Genomic DNA, 11,305 nt, shown 5'->3' with positions numbered 1-11,305 from the left:
AGATCTCATCCCCCGGTTCTGCACATCTGGGTTCCTCTTCCAGTTCCTTCATGCATGAGGCTCCTTCAAGCTTGGGAAGGGTGGTCTTAAGCCTACCTATGGCTGGTTGCAGAGGTCTTCAGCTGCCGGGGCTCTAATCAGGTCCGTGAGGGAAATTCATCCCGGCACCTCCAAGGGGCCTCGGTGAGGAAAGCCATGTGCGAGGTCAGGACACTGTCGTTTTAGACATATTTGGAATTAATTTTAGATCGAAAAGTACACATCATTCAAAATACTTATGTGCTTAGTAATAAATTACTACGCACTTGGTCAATCACCTCAGAGACCCCACTCTGCTCAGAGAACTAGATTTTTTAATTACAGGTCTGTTTTTCCCATGTGTCATGACTGACAATCACTATCAGTAGATATGAAACTCACTACACACAAAGATGCACACAGGTTACTTTGAGTCATCTATGTTGTTAATGTGAGTTGGCCATTAAACTTCACTGAGACCCTTTGTTCTGTCCTTTATAGGAGCCTCATGAGTCTCACCTTCCATTCAAGTTGAACTTGTAATAAGGTGGAATGAAATCATCAATATGATCCTCACCTCATCCTTCAGGAGAAAAATCCTACATACATTCAAGGTGGTCAAAATGCAGACAACACCATCCACCTTTTCCTGGAGATGTACACAGGACTGAGGTGAGAATAGCAAAAGGCTCTATTTTAATGTTCTTAATGAAGGATTCAGGGAACAACATTAAAAAAACTCATATACCATCTTCCAAAAGAATTATTTTGTAAAACTAATGCCTGGGGGTAGGGTAAACGATAATATAGTAAAAACCATATTTTTATTTCTGGGACATTAAGGTTCTAAATCTATTTATTCATGCTGCTTTGAAATACATTCCTTGATTAGCAATCATTGTCTGCCATAGGAGTGAGAAAGGACAACAGTCAAAGTAATAAGAAGAGAAAAATATGGAAAAATTAACTCCTAATAGGTTTGATAACATATATATTAAAATTGAAATGATACAATGATGAGCATGGTCCTTGTACAGAGATAACATGCAAACTTGTAAAGCATTCCATATTTTTGTTGCAAGAAGAATTAACAGGTATACTTTAAGCTAAGACAATCCCCACAAGTACAAAAATTATACATAAAGAGAGCGCAAATCCCCAAAACAACAATCTCTCTCAATGTCAATGGACTAAATGTGCCAATTCAGAGGCACAGAATAGGAAGATGAATTAGAAAACTGAACCCAACATTCTGCTGCCTGCAAGAAACATGTCTGAACAATCAAAGCACCCATGGGCTGGGAAACAAGTTTTCAAGAAAATATCACCTCCGCAAACCTGGAGTGGCCATACTAGTATCAGACCACAAGAACTTCAGACTAAAGGTTATCAGAGACCGTGACGGTCATTTCTTAATGATCATGGGATATGTACATCAGAAAGAACTCACCCTCCTCAATGTATATGATCCTAATGACAGACCAGCAAAATACTTTAAAACAACTTCTAATAGACTTATAGAAAAACATTGATAGCAACACAATACTAGTAGGAGATTTCAACACTTCTTTGTCACTTCTCGAGAGATCAAACAGACTGAAGCTCAGCAAGGAAATATTTTCTTTAAGGGAAGTAATGAACAACCGATGGCTTAGGGAAGAATCAAAGAGGAAATAAAAAGTTTCCATAAACAAATGAGAATGAGGACACGAGCTACCAGAACTTGTGGGACACAGCAAAAGCAGTGTTAAGAGGAAAGATTATAGTTCTGCCAGAATTCATCAGGAAGAAAGAAAGGGCCTACAAGAATAAATTAGAGCTCAAGATTTTGGAAAATAACCAACAAAAGTAGTCCAAACTAGGATGGAGGAAGGAAATAATAAAACTTGTACCAGACATCAATGAGCTAGAATCCCAAAATACAATCCAGAAGACCAATAAGAACAAAAACTGGTTCTTTGAGAAAATAAATAAGATCATTAAACCATGAGAAGCCTCTCAAAGAAACAAAGAGAAAGAATTCTAATAAATCGAATCAGAAATGCAAAGGGGGTATCCTAATAGAAAGTACAGAAATCCATAGGATCATCAGAGATTATTTTGAGAATCTTTGCAGCAGGAAATGAGAGAATCTTGAAAAAATTTATAAATTATTGGATTCCAATTACCTCCCAAGGCTGAACCAAGAAGATTTGGAATACTTGACCTATCACTAACAAGGAAATTGAAATAATGGTCAAAATTATACCCCCAAACAGAATCCAGGTCCCAGATGGATTCAATAGTGAACTATTTCAAACCTTTAAAGAGGAACTGCTTCCAACATTTTTAAGATTTTCCAGGAAATTGAAGAAACAGAAATACTCCCAAATAGTTTCTGTGAGGCAAAGATCACCCTAATATTCAAATCGACAGAGACACCACAAAAAAAAGGAAATTGCAGACCTATTTCCTTTGTGAATACAGATACAAAAATTTTCAAGAAAATACCAGCAAAGAGAATCTAGAAACTCAACAAAAGATCACACACTATGACCAAGTAGGTTTAGCTTGGGGATGCAAGGATGGCTTAACATTCTCTAGTCAATCAACAGAATACACCATCTCAATAAAATAAAGATAAAAGTCATATGATCATATCAATAGATGTAGATAAAGCATTTGATGAGATCCAGCACCCATTCATGATGAAAAACTCTCAAGAAAATGGGAGTTGAAAGTACTTTCCTCAATATAGTCAAAGCAAATTACCACAAACCCACAGCAAGTATTATTCTCAAGGGGGAAAAACCAAAGGCTTGGAGCAGAAATCAATGAAATAGAATTCCAGAATACAATCAGGCACAAAACAAGTTACCCACTCTCAAAACTCCTATTCTTCATAGTACTTGAAGTACTTGCCATATGATTTTGGTAAAAAAAAAAAAAGATATCAAGGGCAACCATATAAAAAAGAAAGAACTCAAGCTTTTACTATTTGGAGATAATATGATACTATACATAGAAAATCCCAAAGAATCTCCAAAAAAGCTCCTGGGAACAATAGATTTGTTTAGTAAAGTAGCATATTGCAAAATCAATATCTGGTACGCCATGGCTTTCCCATATATTAATAATGAAAGAGAAAAAAGAGATAGAGAAAAACAATCCCATTCACAATAATACCTCAGAAAATCGAGTATATTGGAATCAACTAAAAAGGTTAAGGTAAAGGTAAAGGTAAAGGCCCTCCCGTTGATCGTCGATTTGCTCGAGCGGGCCCAGTAACGTCTCCATTGGAGACTTTGTTGTTACTGTGTCTGGCATATTGAATACTCTCGGTAGCTTGCCGGGCTCTCCGAGAGGGGCGGAGGAATCGAACTCGGGTCGGCCATGTTGACCGCTTGTAAGGCGAACGCCCTACCCGCTGTGCTATCAACCCTTATGTCCTCTCTCCATTTTGAAAGAAATTTCAAATAATTTCAGCAGATCTCTTCAATAGATAAGAATTAAGCATGCATGTGTATGTGCACGCATACATAATACAATACGTCTAAAAATTAAAAACAATTTCTTAGTACCATTCAATCAGTATTGACATTTTCTTTCTGTTTTGGAAGGTACATCCAGCAATACTCAGGGTTTACTTAAGGAACTATACCAAAAAAAAAACCTACAAAACACTACTTCACAAAATAAGAGAGTATATGAGGAAATGGAATCACATCCCATGCTCATGGATTGAGAGGTTTAACACTGTCAGAATGGCAATACACCCCAAAGCTCTATAAAGATTTAATGCACTTTCTATAAGGATACCCATAACATTTTTTCAAATAAATAGATTAAACACTCTTGAAACTCATACAAAACCATAAACTCCCATGAAGAGCTAAAGCAATCTTTGGTAAAAAGAAGGGAACACCTTCCCCAACTTCAATCCCTACTACAAAGTTGTAGTCATCCAAATACCATGATATTCAGATAAAGACAGGCCTCAGATCAATGGAATATAGTCAAATATCTTGACGCTGGCCCTCAGATTATTATTACCTAATCTTTCATAAATGCTCAAGAAATATGAAGTTGAGCTAGGAAGTCTCTTCAGCAACTGGTGCTGGGAAAACTGGACAGCAACATGCAAAAAAAATGAACTCAGACCTCTTTATAGTGCCAGGCACAAAGTCAGATCAAATGTATTAAAGGCCTCACTATCATACCTGAATTCTTAAGATATATGAAGAAAAATGTGGGAAGATCCCTTCATGACATTAAAGCTAAGGGAAACAAAAAAGCAAGCAAGAAAGAAAGAAAGAAAGAAAAAAATTAAAAATTAGAAAATAATGCTGTTTGCAATGCTAAGGATCAATCCCAGATCATCATTTTCTTGCGTTTTTGGGTCACACGTGGCGTTGCACAGTGGTTACTCCTGGCTCTGCACTCAGGAATTACTCCTCACGGTGCTTGGGGGGACCATATAGGATGCTGGGAATCTAACCTGGGTATGCTGTGTGCAAGGCAAATGCCCTACCTGCTGTACTATAGCTCCAGCTCCCCCCTCACTATGATTCATCATCTTGAGGGCCTCAGATTTTTACCTTCCATTTGGAAACTTCATCTTTACATTGACACAGTAAATTGAAACCACAGAACCATTGAATAGCATGTTATAATGGTAGCAGCCATGAGCAAATTTTGATAACCCATAAGTTGTCATGAATGAATTCTGTTTCAGAGGCTTCACTTCTTAGGATACCTGTCACTACCTCCTTTCTGTTACGTATCCCAGGATCAGAATCTACATCAGGCCATCAGTAGAAATTGTCCACCCGAAATCTAGCCTTCCACTGGGATTAGAATCCTTGATCCATGTAACTTTTAATTTTTCATTCATGATTTGTTGACCTTGTTTCAGGTGGATGCATCCAGAGCATAAACTCAGCTTTCCCGTTGTTTCCACAGGAAATCCAAATACCTAAGAATGTTATCATTTCTGATGCCACTGTTACAGATTTTTTTGGAATCCCACGGTAAGATACTATCATTAATGTTATAATATTACTGTTCTCCATAGTTCAGATCTCCCCAAAGAACTCTCTACCCACCTCACTCCAAGTGCAGACTCCAGTTTATCATGATCCTGAACATACTTATAATAGTTTCACTCAGGTTCTCCCCTAAAGTGCACAAGTTAAGTTCATACCACTATAAGTTCTTATTCCTAAACTACCAGAGTGGGCTTGGTCCTCAAGATTTGATCTCATAAGAAGAAATACCGTGCTTCCTTTCTCTATGTCTCTCTTTGCTTGCTTTGTTAAATGACTGTTCTCGCTTGAACAATTATTCCATTCCACCCTACACCTGTTTCACAAGTTTCTGAGTGTTTTTCAGTAAAATCTATTTAGCTTCACTAAACTAAAAATTTTAAAACACCAGAGCATTGTTAAAACCAATATTTGTATCTTTTAAACCACAAATTTTGAAAATGAAAGGTGGTAAAGCAATGGAATACTACTCAGTTGTATGAAGTGAAATTTTCTTATTATTTGTATATAAAATGGATAACATGAGGAAATTATGTTTAGTGACATAAACCAGGCAGAGAAAGATAGGCATCCTACAAGTTCATGCATATGTGGCATATGGAGAAAAAAAATTAAAAGAATAAAATGAGACAGACAAACATCTAAAACATTATTTATATTCTATAATTCATAATTCAATTAACAATGGTTTCTCATACACATAATTCCAACATGACACTCCTCATTCTCTCAAAGAATAAACCCTTCCTCTCCCCCAATCCTCCATAATCCCTCACTCTCAATCCCCTGACTCAATTGTGTGGATCAGTTCTCCCCTTACATTGCTCTTGAACCTTTGTTTCTACCTTGCTGTGTGTCTTTACATCCCACATATGAGAAAAATCTCTCTGTATCTGTTCATTTATTTAAGGCTAACTTTACATGCATGATATCCTCTAGTTTCATCCAATGTTGAAAATTGCATAATTTTAATCTTTTCAAAGCAATAAAAACAAACTTTAGAATTATGAGACTATTTAGTTACCAGATCGAAAAGTATAATCAAAGTGGAAAAACTGAACAATGGTGAATGACAGAGTAGGCCTTTCAGTAGTGAGTGTAATATGATACATGCACATGTAATATGATTCTGCATAATCCTAAAATTTATGAAATTCTATAATGTAATTCTATAAGGTAATTTTACATAATCAAAAAAGTATTTAAATAATTTACATTTATCTAAGATTTTGACGTATCTTTTGTGTCAAACTATCAGAAATAAAAAGAATGTGAGATAGAGATATGGTGTATCACTATACTTTTAAACAAGAGAAGCGCTAAAAATTTCTGTGTCTTGATGAACTCTCATATAAATTGACTCCAAAATCAAATTAATATACTCAAGGAAAAATAAAAGTCAACCAATGTAATCTTTTGCCTTCACTCAGGTTCCCATCTGCTGATCTCTCGCAGACAAAAAAAAATTTTTACTTTATTTTTTTAAAAATTTTTATTAGTGAAACACCATGATGTACAGTTGTACATTTACAAATTTTTGTGCTTGGGTTTCGATTATACAATGATCAAGTGCCCATTCCTCCGCCAGTGCCCATTTTTCACCACCATGGATTCCAGTATCCCTCCCACACCAATACCCCCCATCCCACCCTGACTCTGTGGCAGGGCATTCCCTTTTGTTCTCTCTCTCCTTTCGGGTGTTGTGGTCTGCAAAAGAGGCATTGAGTGTCAATCATGTTCAGTACATAGTCAGAATTTTTATTTTCAAAGGATTTCTTGGCAGAGTTTTGGCATTCTTTGCTAGAAACCAACTCCTTTTCTTCTGCTTTTTTTTTCTAGAAATATATACTTATACTAAGACTGATTAGTCATGGCACCAAATTGACAAATGTCCCTGTTTTTACTTCAGTTCTGTTTCCTCATTATCACAAATTATTAGCAGTGGATAGAAAATAACTAGCCCAAAATTCGTGGGGGAAAGGGAAATGTTTATGCTTACCATAGTTTGGAAAATCCCTGTCACTAGTATTGTGACATTCATCTAAATTTGTAAACACAATGATTAAGAAGAGGTAAACCATGACTGCCACTTCAAGGAAGAACGGGCCTTCAGCAAATATCCATGGTTTCAGAAGGATGGCTCTGGCTTGGATGGGGGGCAAACATGAGAGCTGTGAGCTACCGGCAGTTAACACATGCTCTTAGGCTATGTGGTGATACTGCTGAGAAATGTGGCAAGCCCTGATTAGGTAGGGTCATGGTGGAGAATGGAATGATGACAAGAAAACAGAGCAACAGGGCAAGATGATAGATACCTTTGTATAAAATTTTCATCTCTAATGTATTAATCTCTGAAAAAGAGAACCAAATTTTTATCATTTTCCTGGCAATATATTATCCTTACATAGTGCTTCAGGAAAAAAACGCTTCCCTTGTTAGTTATTATAGCCTGAATGTCTGTGAGGTCTTTGAACTCTTTCTATATATACAGTGGTGATGACTGAAAACAATCTCACAATTTAAGTATCTAAACTGCAATGTTCTCACCATTTAACTCACTAAACTCTGATGGCTCCAAATCTTCTAAGATTAGCTTTCATCTCTTCCATGATATCCAGGCTTCTCTTCCCAAATGTCAAATCTCCCTTTCTTTCTCCCTCTCTCTACCAACTATGGTCTCCCTGCCAAAATTTGCTAAGACAAGCTTTCTTGAAACATAGACGTAAGTTGACTTCTCTTTTTTTAAAAATTTAGGCAATTTTGATTTTCAAAGTCATTTATAATGGAGATTTGTCATACAATATTCCAATTCTAATCACACCACCAGTGTCTGCATGCTTCCACCAACAGATTACACATTTCTCCCTGCATTCCCACCGATTTCCTTGACAAACACATTTTGAAGTTTTACTATTGTACTTTGGGTTCCATACTTACAGTATTGTTGGCATTGGTGGTTAAGACATACACCTCAAGTTTTTCATGCTGGCCTTCCTAGATCAATGCCCACTGACACTATGTAGGGAAAATATATGAGAACAAATCAGTAAGCTCCAAATTTTTCAAATAATCTTTAAACAATTCTGATCAAAAAGAAAAAAGTGTTTACTGGAGGGGACAACCCCCTGTCTGCCTGCAATGTCTTTTCATTTTTCCACATTACAAAAGAAGAAATCATTGAAGGAGGTCTGTCATTAGGCAAGTTAGGTGACCCTGCTGAGGTGTGGTCAACAGGGTGTTTTGTGCTCTTCTCTCCTTCCACCAGAAGTCCCAACCCTATGATTTTTGTCTCTTCAGTCCGCATAAAATGGAAAAAGTTTTACCACACAGACATCCATGTAATGAGCCCAGCCAAGGTGATAAAAGTAAATTTCAGCAAATTCATAGGTTAGTCATGCTGGTAGAAACTAAATATCATATTTTTGTATTGAATCTGCAGGAGACACATATTACAAACCTTTTCATGATTCAGTTTCAATCATAGGATATTTTAACACCTAACCTCCACTAGTATACAGTTCCATTGCTAATGTCCCCAGTTTCTCTCCCACCACTCCCTCTCCCAACCCCAAACCCCACCTGACAGCCTGCTTTCTCTACACTATGGCAGGCACCTCTCTCTCTCTCTCTCTCTCTCTCTCTCTCTCTCTCTCTCTCTCTCTCTCTCATCCTTTGGGCATTATGGATTGTAATACAGAGAGAGAGAGGTTCTCACGTTTATTCATTGGCCTACTTTCAGGACTCAGTTCTCACCCAGAGTAATCACTTCCAACTATCATTGTCATAGCAGTCCCTTCTTTATTCCAAATGCTCGCCTTCAGCACTTGTGGCAAGCATCCAACAATTGATCAATTCTCCTGGCCTGTGTTTCTGCTATCATTGGGTATTAGTCTCATACTCTGGTTTTTTATATCCAAAAAATGGGGTAGTCCAATCGGTATACACCTTTCCTTCTGACTGATTTCATTGAGCATGATATTCTTCCCTGTACATCCATTTATAAGCAAATTTCATGATGTCAGTTTCCTGCAAACTGTGTAGTATTCAATTGTGTAGGTATACCATAGTTTCTTCTGGCTATTGTCAATAGTACTGCAGATGGTATTTCTGTTATAAATATCATGTTTAATGTAACTTACATAGCAAAATACTTCCCAGGTTCCAAACATACATAATCCACTCACAAACACAACTTTATTTACTTCTTTAAAAAATATAATTTATTATGATGCTTTCTAAAAAAACGGAAGCGATTAACAAAAACTCAGGGAAAACATATTCTATAAAAGCCAAAAAAATAACCTTAAGAAAGGACAACAGGTACGTGTTCTTTCTCCTCAAAAATCCATGTGTTTCTTGATATATTGTCAATATCTTTCTATAGCCTTAAAATTCTTCAACTTCATTTCTAAACACTATTTAAAGTTATATTAATTTAATAGGTAAAATAAGCTTTATAGAATATTTATTTGATTCTTTCATATTTTGCATAAACAACGTTTGAATTAACCATAGCACCGTAGCACTGTCCTCTCATTGTTCACTGATTTGCTTGAGCGGGCACCAGAAACGTCCCTATGGTGAGACTGTTTGTTACTGTTCGTGGCATGTTGAATATATCACAGGTAGCTTGCCAGGCTTTGCCATGAGGGAGGGTTACTCTCAGTAGCTTGCCGGGCTCTCTGAGAGGAGGAGAGCAACCAAACCCAGGTTGGTCGCTTGCAAGGCAAACGTCTTACCCACTGTGCTATGGCTCCAGCCCATATATATATTTATACATATATATGTGTATTTACACACACATACATATCTATATATTCCTCTTACATGGCTCTTAAGCTCCAACTCATATTTCTTTCTCCTCCAATTATTTACTACTTCTCTCCCCATACTTGGGGCGCAACTAATTTTCCGAGTGTCCTCAGATGCATTTCTGAGCTCATGATAAAGGAATGCATAACACATACATGCATGGAAGGCACAAAGCATATGTAGAGAAATTTCATATAGACATATAATTGTGATGACTAGTTTACAAACTGTATTCGCTTCAAGTACAGAGTTCCTGATCTCTGCAACTGTGTATTCATACTCCATGCACTGTCAAATATCCAGCTATTGTCCACAACCTACTAACAACACTCCCCTACGCATTTCAGTCATTTACTTCCCCTCCTATTAGGACGATTTTGATGTCAGAGTGTAAAGGTTTGATTTTACTTTTGTTTTATTAGTCCATTTAATTTTTTTCTTTATATTCCCGAAACAAATCAAATATTTTTTTTTAAAAAATTAAGGACAGTAGGTGATATCAGGCAACAAATGAAATAGTTGATGTGGCTGAGAATCAGCAAGAGTCTTCCAGGTCAGTGTGAGGAAAGGAACATCCAGTTGTACTTCCCAGCATATTTTCAAAGGGCTGGCTTGGAGCAATGTACATACTGGAAAGAACCGCAGGACAGTAGTAGTGTCTTGAACATATAGGGGCCTATTTTCTTCTTTGAAAATGTAATGGTATTGACCTCCGTTGCAAACCGCAACACCCTAAAACAAAGAAAAAGCAAAGGGAATGCCCTGAGTTGGGGCAAAATGGGGGAGATGGGGGGTGGGAGGGTCATTGGGTTTCTTGGTGGTGGAGAATGTTCACTGGTGGAAAGATGTGTACTTGATTCTTGTATATCTGAAAATCAAGTACAAAGGTATGTAAGTCTACAACTGCACCTCATGGTGTTTCATTAATAAAAATAAATAAATAAAAATTAAAAAATTAAAAGCGCTATCAGCTGGTATAAGAAAAAAAAGGTAATGGTGTTGACTAGATTACATCAAGATCATTTTTATCTATAGGATGGTATGATTCATCTTTGATTCACTGATTGATACTTTGAAATGTCCCAGTTCATCCTCATTCAGAGAAGTCATTTATTTCTTCGAGTATTGATTTGTACAGGGAATTCCTCACAACATTCTTTATATAATGTCTATTGCGGGACTCAAGGATAATGTTCTTATTACCATTTTCAAAGAATACAAAAATACTCTTTTAATAAGATTTTCTTGGTTCTCTATCTAAAAGCTACATGACAACAATTAAGTTTAACTCAATATTTTCTAAAGCGCATTACATTAGTACTTGAAAAGAAATTTTAAAAGACTCTGGGAGAGGGGAGGAGGAAAAGTCATGGATCTATAAGGATTAGTACAAGTCTTTGGGTGTGTGGGGCATGGGAGTGTGTAGAAAAGTTAAGATCACACTCAGCTAT

General features: G+C 36.8%; 1 pseudogene; it reads left to right on the top strand.

The window, feature by feature from the left end:
- Positions 1 to 993: 993 nt before the first annotated feature.
- On the top strand, positions 994 to 1,092 carry LOC130033843 (uncharacterized; annotated as a pseudogene).
- Positions 1,093 to 11,305: the final 10,213 nt, after the last annotated feature.

The sequence above is a fragment of the Sorex fumeus genome, unplaced genomic scaffold, assembly GCF_029834395.1.
Source record: "Sorex fumeus unplaced genomic scaffold, SorFum_2.1 ptg000054l, whole genome shotgun sequence".
In the NCBI taxonomy this organism is placed as follows: domain Eukaryota; kingdom Metazoa; phylum Chordata; class Mammalia; order Eulipotyphla; family Soricidae; genus Sorex; species Sorex fumeus.
The sequence above is the reverse complement of the archived record's forward strand: the minus strand, read 5'-3'. Positions and strand labels throughout refer to the sequence as shown.